Genomic DNA, 9279 nt, shown 5'->3' on the forward strand with positions numbered 1-9279 from the left:
CCAGTTAGATTTTATTCAGGAATATGTGTAGTAGGAAATGGTGAGTTCTTGCAAAATGTGAATGGAGAAGGTCTGAAGTTTCATGTTAAGCAGAGGTGTCAATGCTACCAAGTGAAATGACAAAGAAATTGCATTATTTTATCAGTTCTCTACATAGAAATCAAGAATAAATTTAAATACTGCACACATTTTGAGTAGAACCATTTACACTCAACGTGGTCAGAATAGTACTATTCCCATTATCAAAATATCTAGTGGAAACATTTTTGTAACATGGTTCGATGGACCGAGTGAAAATTTCGGTATGTCCTTTCGTCGATTATTTATTTTGGGAGAATTCAGTATTGTTCCCCAGGTTATAACCATATATGCAGGTGGGATTGTGTCGAAATGAATGGTAGTGAGGTGGTGCCAGTTCGATGAGTGAGGGGCTTGGGGCAGGCTTCTTCAGCTATTGTTACCTGCTGCAGCTCTTGTTACCTGCTGCAGCTATTGTTACCTGCTGCAGCTATTGTTACCTGCTGCAGCTATTGTTGCCTGCTGCATTGTTACCTGCTGCAGCTACTGTTACCTGCTGCAGCTACTGTTACCTGCTTTCTGTGGACACATCTACTGCCTTCGGGTAACAACACTCCCTTTTCCTGCTTTCCTTGTATGTGATCTTGTTCCATTCAACTTACGCAATTTGGACATGTAATAATAAGTTAGGTTTGAATTAATTCCATTGACTGATAATCCCAGAAGGCTGTCTCGCTGACAGCTTCCATTAGTTTGAACGTTTTGAGAGTTGCATTCCATAGCATGATTTATGTTTGAAGTAGTGAACTGGTTTTGCAGTCTGGGTGGGTAATCTTCCGTAGATATCATCTGAATCAGCCTGGAAAGTTAATTGGTTATGGAAATGCCCGTTCTGGCCAGCTTGTAATCCTGTTTCCTTCTGTTCATGGTACCCATCATGCAGGCAGCTTGCTCCTCCCAAAGGTGCCAACGAAAATTGTTGACACTTGAGCTAGTATGGCTGCTAGTTATGTATATTATTTATTGCGCGGTCAAGTGCTAACCCAGTGGTGGTTTTTGCTCATCTTGACCAGGGCAGTCGTCTGTCAGCCCTTGTTTTTGGTATCTCACGTTACGGGGAACTTGTCTCCTAAATGTGTTTTGACCTTGTCTTGAGTTTTATTGGGAGTGATAATCGCCTGTTACAAGTAACTTTGCTTCTTATTTTGTTGATTTTGAGACTTTTCTTGCACCTAGTGAATCTGAAAATTATGCAGGTTGTGGTATGCAGACTTAAAATGATAGTTTTTCGGCTGGCTGGAAACTTAATGAACCTCAGTTTCACGTAGGTTTTGTAAAACGATCAAATATAATTAAGCTTATTGGCATACAAGTCGAGGAAATTCTCGTTAAAGAAAGTGTCTTCAATTGCACAGGATTCAAATAATTGCCACTCTAGATAGTAATGGTTATAGAGAGAGTTAAACTGCTAACATTCTACAGTGCCCAACAATATATTTAAATTGTGGTTAGCTTGCAGGCTAGGGGTGAAGTAGTGCTGTCATAGCCTAGGTCTATAGGGTTGATAGCAATTTGAGCTACTGGTATACTACTTTTACTGCCCCCGAAAACAGGCACATTACCTATTCATATCCATATGTTTAGGTAAATTGTAAAATGTTTGATGGCCAAGGCAAATTATTCTTGGCCAGGCAACTGTAGGTCTTGAAATTAAAATAATTTTGGTCATCAAATACAACTGTATAGCAAAGTGGACATTTGCGTAAATGAACAGACATTAAGTTTATGTTAGTTAAATTAGTAAAATTCAGTTTCTGTACTGGTTTTTGGGAAGTAAAATTCCAGTGTAATAAAGATACTTTTTTCTCCACCTTGGTCACACTAATGAACTGAATTTAACAGTTCCTAGTCACAAACCTAGATAGTCTTCAGTATGTAAAATTCATTAATGATTATAGCAATTTAACAGTTCCTAGTCAGAAACCGAGAGTGCCTTTAATGTAAAATTCATCTGTCATAACAAATCTCGGATATGAAGTTAACTTTTTTCAGGTAAATGTCCGTATGGAAATTGATACCCAAGGCAGTATGTTCAGTCCCAAGTCGTTGAAGTTATGGAACTGTGAGAAGGCAGGTTTTTAAAATAGTGATGAAATGTTGAAGAAGTTGATTATTGATGACTACAGCTGCCATGTGTGGTTTTTTGTCTCCCGAGGTTTGAAGTTTTCCAGACAGGATATTTAAGGTAAACATGTCAGTTTTTATATAATGGTGGATTAACATTTAAACACCAAAAAAGTTGATTTAACTGTTTGCTTTTTCCATTAATGAAATGTGGCACTGGTATATTTAATATCAATGGTGTTAGATGAACATGGAGCATTGAAATATGATTTTAGATGACTACAAAGTATAAGTAAAAATTACTTTACTTGAAGCACAGTAAGTTGGCGAAGAATTATGCTCTGCAAATGTATATCGTCAGATTCTTATATTTAGCAATTCTTTATGAATCCCTTAAACATACTTATTCCTTTTTTTTAAGCATTAAAAGCTCTCCTAACCACTTTGCTTGACGTTAGTATTGATGTTCAGAGGAAATTTAGTTTCAAGTTTGGTTGACATGACCTTGCTAAAAATTACTAGAGAAAACTTTTCTGATTAACGAAAAATAATCTCAAGAGTTCCCTATATGTGAGAATAGTATAATGAGGAAACTTGGGAAACTCAAAATGAATAATCCTTTCTAATGATTCATCTTATGGATCAATTGAACATGAAAATCTACAGGATAGAGCAGACGATTTTAGTCAATGCTTGATTGACATAGGCAGACCACGATCGATAGATAACTGGAAAACCAATACCAATTAGTTCCTTAATGATCACCTTTCTACATCATTAAACATCAGAAATGAACTTCAGACTTCACGGCTGATATCGATAGTCTATTCTTGTTGAAGATTTAAAACTAATGATAACTCGAAAGACCTAGAGATTCAGCTTAGTCTGTTAAAGTATTGTAAGTGACAACTTTCTACGTGTGGTATTAACACCCCAGTTGTTACAGGTAGCTACAGTGATCTTGGAAACCACTCCGTGTGGCTCCGTACACCAGAATGTAAATGATGAAGATGGTGGAAATCAGACATTTCTCTACGCCCATTTCATAAACACTTGGAAATAATTACCATTTAATCTCTAGAGTTGTTGTCTAGAGCCTCAGATGATCTTGTGACAACCACCAGTGTTGTTTCAGCGTGGAAACTTATAAAGCAGGTTAGTATTTCTACATACTCGAATGGCATGTTTAGGTTTGAGTCGAATGGCATGTTTAGGTTTGAGTCGAATGGCATGTTTAGGTTTGAGTCGAATGGCATGTTTAGGTTTGAGTCGAATGGCATGTTTAGGTTTGAGGTTAAAAGTTCACTTGAACAATCTACTAGTCGGTAAAGTTTTCAGCTAGCAAATATGGAGTGACTCACACTTATTCAAAATTCTTTTGAATTGTCTTTTATCTTATAGCTAGAAATGACATACGACTTACAAATGTGGCCTTAGATATATATATACCTTCCCCTTTTGCTTTCAGGTTTGATGGAAATTCCTGTATGAACAATGTAATTTTCTATGAAATTTCGTACTTGCCAGGGAGTGAGTATTTACAATGGGAGGCAGGTTGGGAATCAGGCAAGTGATCATTTAAGATTTGAAGTGTTCTTCTATGACTGTCAAGATTTGAGATTCATTAAGTGGTTTAAACTGGGCATTGATTATAATTTACTTTTAAAGTAGCTATTTGTGATGCTGAAAATTGAGATTGAAATATATATGTGGTTTTAACTGGGCATTGATTATGGCATTGATTATAATTTAATTTCAAAGCTATTTGTGGTGTTGATCATTTTTAGCTTATTATCATCCATATATGTTACTGATTGATCACTGTTGCAGGAAAGGTGTACGGCAGGTTTTAATTGGAATGACACTGGAGTTCACGACTTTGGTGACTAGTAGATTTTAAGCAGGCTAGCAGGGAGATTTCAGCCGTGGTTTTTTTTAACGCCCGTTGATCTACAGGTTGGTTTTACTACAACTGTTTACAGATATTGCTGAAATGCCAGAATGTTAGTTTTTCATTGGTCAAGCAATGTCCAGTGTTTACTAATCGAGTATTCAGCATTGTAGGTAAATGTTTTTTGGTGGCTCAATACTTTGGAAGCCTTATTGTCAGGTAATTACTTGTTTGTCAGATATGAGTCTAATACACTTCGCCAGAGATTTTAGGTGTATAGGTATTTCCTAATTGTTAAGAAATTTGCTTGCTTTTACAATGTTTGTTACAACTAAAGCTTACAGAAATTATAGGATAGTGCGTTTTGCAAAAGTCTATTTTCAGCCCATCACTTGCAAATCCTGAGATTGCAGTTTGCAATCCTGATTGAGATTATAGTTAAACGTAGTTTTTTTGATATTTTGATTTTTAATAGATTTCTTAACATTTCAGGTGTTGGAGGCCATCAATATTAAGTGTTGGAGGCCATCAATAAAGTTGGAAAATGGAAGTTATGACATGCCACTAATTTACTCGAGTCAGGCCTAGGAAGAAACATCCATAAAATTTAAATGTGATTCTCAAGCTATCTTCCATGGCTTAGGGCGAACAACAACGGATACGATAGTAATCGGAGATCCAGTTTAAGATGATGTAGGAGAAAGCAAGGTTTTTTATCAAATGACTACGTAAAATTGGAGAAGTAAACGACACATTAACTTTCTGAATGAAATATATTTTACTGCAGTGAAGTGTGATTAAAAACGATAACTTCCCCGACCACTTAAAAACCGAACAGCATCTGAACCAGTCGTTCTTCAATAAATACATTGTTAAACTATGTCCACCCATTTTTCGTCAGGAGCAAGTAGTTACTCTCTCCCCGCCATATGTTTTCTGGAAATTTACATTCTCATCAAGAGGGCTGTACACTGGTTCCATGTCGTAATTTCCACAACCTTCCTTTACCGAGCCTCCTAGTTAAAGCTGCCTCCCATTTATCAGGTGCATTACACAGTATCAATCTTCACTACACAATACTGTATTGTTGCCTCTCCTTTACATCAGGATCTGATGCGTCATCCCTTTCCTCCTCCTGTCTCTTGTTTGCAACTGGAACCTTCATTATGTAGTGTTGCCAGCACCCATCAGTGCCATAGCATTCCTCTGTACAATTATGTTACTAGAGCAGTTTTTCTGGAGCTTCCAAACCTTTAGAATTTACTGTATGCTACCCTCTCCTATACATCATCTATCTGTAAGCGTCATTCCTCAACTCTTGGCTCTGGTTTGCAGCTGGAACCTTCATTATGTAGTATTGCCAGCACCCCTCAGTGCCGTAGCATTTCTTTGTACTATCATGGTGTTGCTGGAGCATCTCACTGCTGAAGATTTATAGTGGGCTGCGTCTCTGATATCAGGAGCATTTGTGTACTTTTTCTCTGGCTGGGTTTCTTTGCTGGGATTCTTGCATTATGTGCTGCTGGCAATTCACATAGCTGAAGCATTCTCTCCTCTGTTGCTGAGCATCCTCATTTTCTGTGGCTTGTCTCCCAGATATCAGTTGTTTTTGTGGAATATTAGCGTCTTAATCTGCCCATTCTGCTGGAACCCTGAGTCCCTCTCTTTCGTGGCTGGAAAAGATTATAAAATTATTAAATAAAAAATTTATTACTATTACCATTTTTTACTATATAATTTTAGAAATTTATTTTGCTATGAAAATTTTAAAAACCTTCCATTTAGAAAATTTATATTAATTACTCCAAGACTGATATCAAAATAATAATAATAATAAGATCTCAAATAATCTTTAAAAATACCAAGCAGCAAAACCAGCTCTCAAATACCAAAAATACAGCTGTCTTGCTTCGTGTGTGCCAAAGCGAGATTACTACTACTGACCAAAAATACCAAGCAGCAAAAACCAGCTGTCTTGCTTCGTGTGTGCCAAAGCGAGATTACTACTACTGACCAAAAATACCAAGCAGCAAAAACCAGCTGTCTTGCTTTGAATGTGTGCAAATTACTACTACTGACCAAAAATACCAAGCAGCAAAACCTATCTAGCTTGAATTTTGCAGTACATTTATCAAGTCAAGGCAAGTTTAGGATTACACTTGAGACTCCAAAATGTCTTGTGTAAGAAGGTATAATGTACCAACTATGAAAACGTCAAAAAAGCACTGGTCATAAGAAATAAAAGCTGAAACTTTGTGCCTACACATACCGACACAAAAGGCTGTAAAGGGTAGGTCAAGCTCATGGCTTAATTGGGGGCTTGCTGAACTATAAGCAAGTATTGAAAGTACAGTAAAACAGTAGCTTGGGTAAAAGTTCTGTATAGTTCTAAATAAGAAAAAAGGGCACTTCGCAAATAATCTTGGTATTTACGCTTTTAAAATCCGCCATATACTATTCATGACTGGAGATCACACTAAAAAGATCTACTCCCAGTAGTTGGATAATAGGTCTACAAGATTTAGGTGGTTTAAACATTCCCTTAAACCGAGGAGGGGTAAGGGGCAGTTAGACTGTAGGAGCCTAAGTAATTTGAGTGACGGGTTTAGACCTACAGGAAGGCCTAGAAAATAATGGAAAAACTACATGACCTAAACTGGGTGGGAATTGTCGTAACCGGCCCTTAAAGATATTATGCCAAAGCATCATTTCTTGACAAGTAAGTATCAAGAGACGACACAATATCCTATAGTGACCTTAACCTATTCCCTTAAAAATTAGTCTAGTAGTATTCCCAGACTGGATGGGAATTAAGTCAGAAACGCCCCATACAAAGAAATTATGACAAGTATCATCAAGGCAAAAAACACTATTCTACAGTGACCTTATCCTAATATGTTTATGGAAAGTCTAATGATCTTTGGATGAAATCTCAAACACCCCTTACAAAGAAATGACAAATTACTTAATGAAGTATCAAGAGACATCATTATTAAATTAATATAGTAACCGTAACCTATGCTGTTTAAAAGAAGTCTTAGTAGTAATCCTAGACTGGATGAGAATTCAGTCAGAAACGCCTCTCAAAGAAATTCTGGCAAATTATTTTACGACAAAGTATCAAGGGACAAGACACTATTCTACGGTGACCTATTCTGTTGATGAGAAGTCTGGTAGTAAACTTTGACTGAATACTCTCTCAGAAACACCCCCTACACAGAAGTTATGGCAAATCATTATTTCATGACAAAGTATCGAGACAAAATATTATTCTACAGTGACCTTAACCTATTCTGTTCAATAAAAGTCTACTAGTAATCCTGGACTGGATGAGAAGTCACTCAGAAACGCCCCTTACAACGAAATTATGACAAACCGTCAAGAGACAAAACGATCTACTGTACAGTGACCGTAATCTATTCTGTTTAAGAGAGAAGTCTAGTAGTAATCCTAGTCTGGATGAGAATTCAGAAACGCCCCTTAAAGGAATTGACAAACCATTGTTTCATGACGAAGGTATCAAGAGATAAGATACTATTTTACCTTAACCTATTCTGTTAAAGAGAAGTCTAGCAGCAATCCAATTTTTGTAAATATCTACTACCACCAACACAATGAGTGTGGACAGTCTCCTCCTGTCTTAAGATGCTCTTTCACAACTGGAATACTGAAATACAAAACTCGGAACACTTACCATCAAACTACTCCTCTTAAAAAACTTATTGGATGGAAACATCCCTTCTGACATAACATCCAAGGATAACACTTCGAAAAATTCAGCTGGATTCAAGGCATGTTTCCTCCTTTCTGAAAATCGATATGAAAACAATCAGTCCTATTACAACAAATTCCCTGGTGGAAAATAAAATTTAAAGATCATACATTGCCTAATATTTTCTTGGGCTTTGTAAAGTACAGATCTGTCTTAAATCATGGCTAGCTCTTTAAACTTTCAACCCCAAAAAGGCTACGTAAACACACACTTTGCTGAAAAATCTAAACTTCCAACAGACTGAAGGTGTACAAGAATAATATTCCACCAGTAAAGAATGCGATTTACCTGGTAGCACACACTCAAATGTGCATACGGAAATTCAATGGCTTTGAGGTACAAGTAAAGAATCACAGCAGTTTAATAAAATATTGATAGGAAAGTGAAATTAAAGCACATGCATGCAGTCACCAGAATCCAGTGGCATAGAACTTAACTGAATGTTCAAAACTGCAGTCTTCAAACTTTGACAATTCTCTCTGCATCTTAGCAAAGGATCCAAGCTTTTCACAGGGACAGATATATAAGGAAATAGTACCTGTTATTACCCTACACAAGTTAGCTTTATTTAGGTTTCTTATACAGGTTTCAGTGAACCAGTTTTTACCTCACTATAAAGAGCATATTCCCTAAGGTATGATTACTATCACGTAACTTTATCCTGCCACAAAAACTTTGGTTCTCTAGGCAAACCAAGATGGAAGCTCTTCTTTATACGTTCCAAGCCTGTAGTAACTCCTAGGTAGTGTCCTACCTAACCTGTCCTAAGGAACCCTGACCCTAGATGGAGAAAGATTCTTACCAATATTTAGATCACATCCCTATCAGGTGCAGTGTCATCTACCTAAACTAATGTTTCCTGTCCTAAGGAACTCTGACCAAAATAGATGGAGAAAAAATGTACCAGATTCTTTAATCCAATATTTAGAAATCACTATGTAAAAAATGACAAAATTGCAGCCTAAATCAGGTATTAATCCAAATGTTCATTGGAGCTCATCAATCCAAATGTACATATGGTAACCAAAATTAATGTTTAATCTACGTTACTGTTAATCCATAATGTACCAGACATTGCAGAGTTATCACAATCGTGCACCTATTTCATACAGACACAGGTAGTACTTTTCTGCACATTATTTTTATCAGCACTCTATTCACCTTTACTTAATGAAGAAATCCCTTATAGGCCACAGATTACAGAACAAAACTGGTTCAATAGCTGAGAACAAACGCTTCACTAAGCAGCAGCCATCTTGAAATTTTATGAAAAGGGTTCTTGCTTTTCAGAAGCCGGGCCAAGGACTCTGGGGAAAAGCAATGACCCACGAGCTACAATAACGCCATCTTTTGAGCAGCCTGACACAAAAATATAGACGTGAACGAGACGATCTTTGAAACATTCAAAATATGGAAAATAAGTAGATGTTAGTAATTTATGGAAGATTTGAATCATATTTCACATTTATCAATT

General features: G+C 36.7%; 2 long non-coding RNA genes across 2 annotated transcripts in view; one reads left to right on the forward strand and one right to left on the reverse strand.

The window, feature by feature from the left end:
• Positions 1 to 4661, forward strand: part of LOC136850770 (uncharacterized) — a 76147-nt gene extending 71486 nt beyond the window's left edge. Inside the window, exons 4-8 of the long non-coding RNA XR_010856738.1 lie at positions 2071 to 2263; positions 3089 to 3297; positions 3611 to 3708; positions 3973 to 4098; positions 4526 to 4661. This is a non-coding gene — a long non-coding RNA (uncharacterized lncRNA). The remainder of the gene's footprint in view (positions 1 to 2070; positions 2264 to 3088; positions 3298 to 3610; positions 3709 to 3972; positions 4099 to 4525) is intronic.
• A 126-nt stretch (positions 4662 to 4787) lies between these two features.
• Positions 4788 to 9075, reverse strand: LOC136850769 (uncharacterized). The gene is made up of 3 exons (XR_010856737.1): positions 8967 to 9075; positions 7728 to 7840; positions 4788 to 5706 (listed from the first exon to the last, which is right to left on the reverse strand). It is a non-coding gene; the product is annotated as an uncharacterized lncRNA (long non-coding RNA).
• Between the last annotated feature and the right edge of the window lie 204 nt (positions 9076 to 9279).

Source organism: Macrobrachium rosenbergii, chromosome 22 (genome assembly GCF_040412425.1).
Source record: "Macrobrachium rosenbergii isolate ZJJX-2024 chromosome 22, ASM4041242v1, whole genome shotgun sequence".
Lineage (NCBI taxonomy): Eukaryota > Metazoa > Arthropoda > Malacostraca > Decapoda > Palaemonidae > Macrobrachium > Macrobrachium rosenbergii.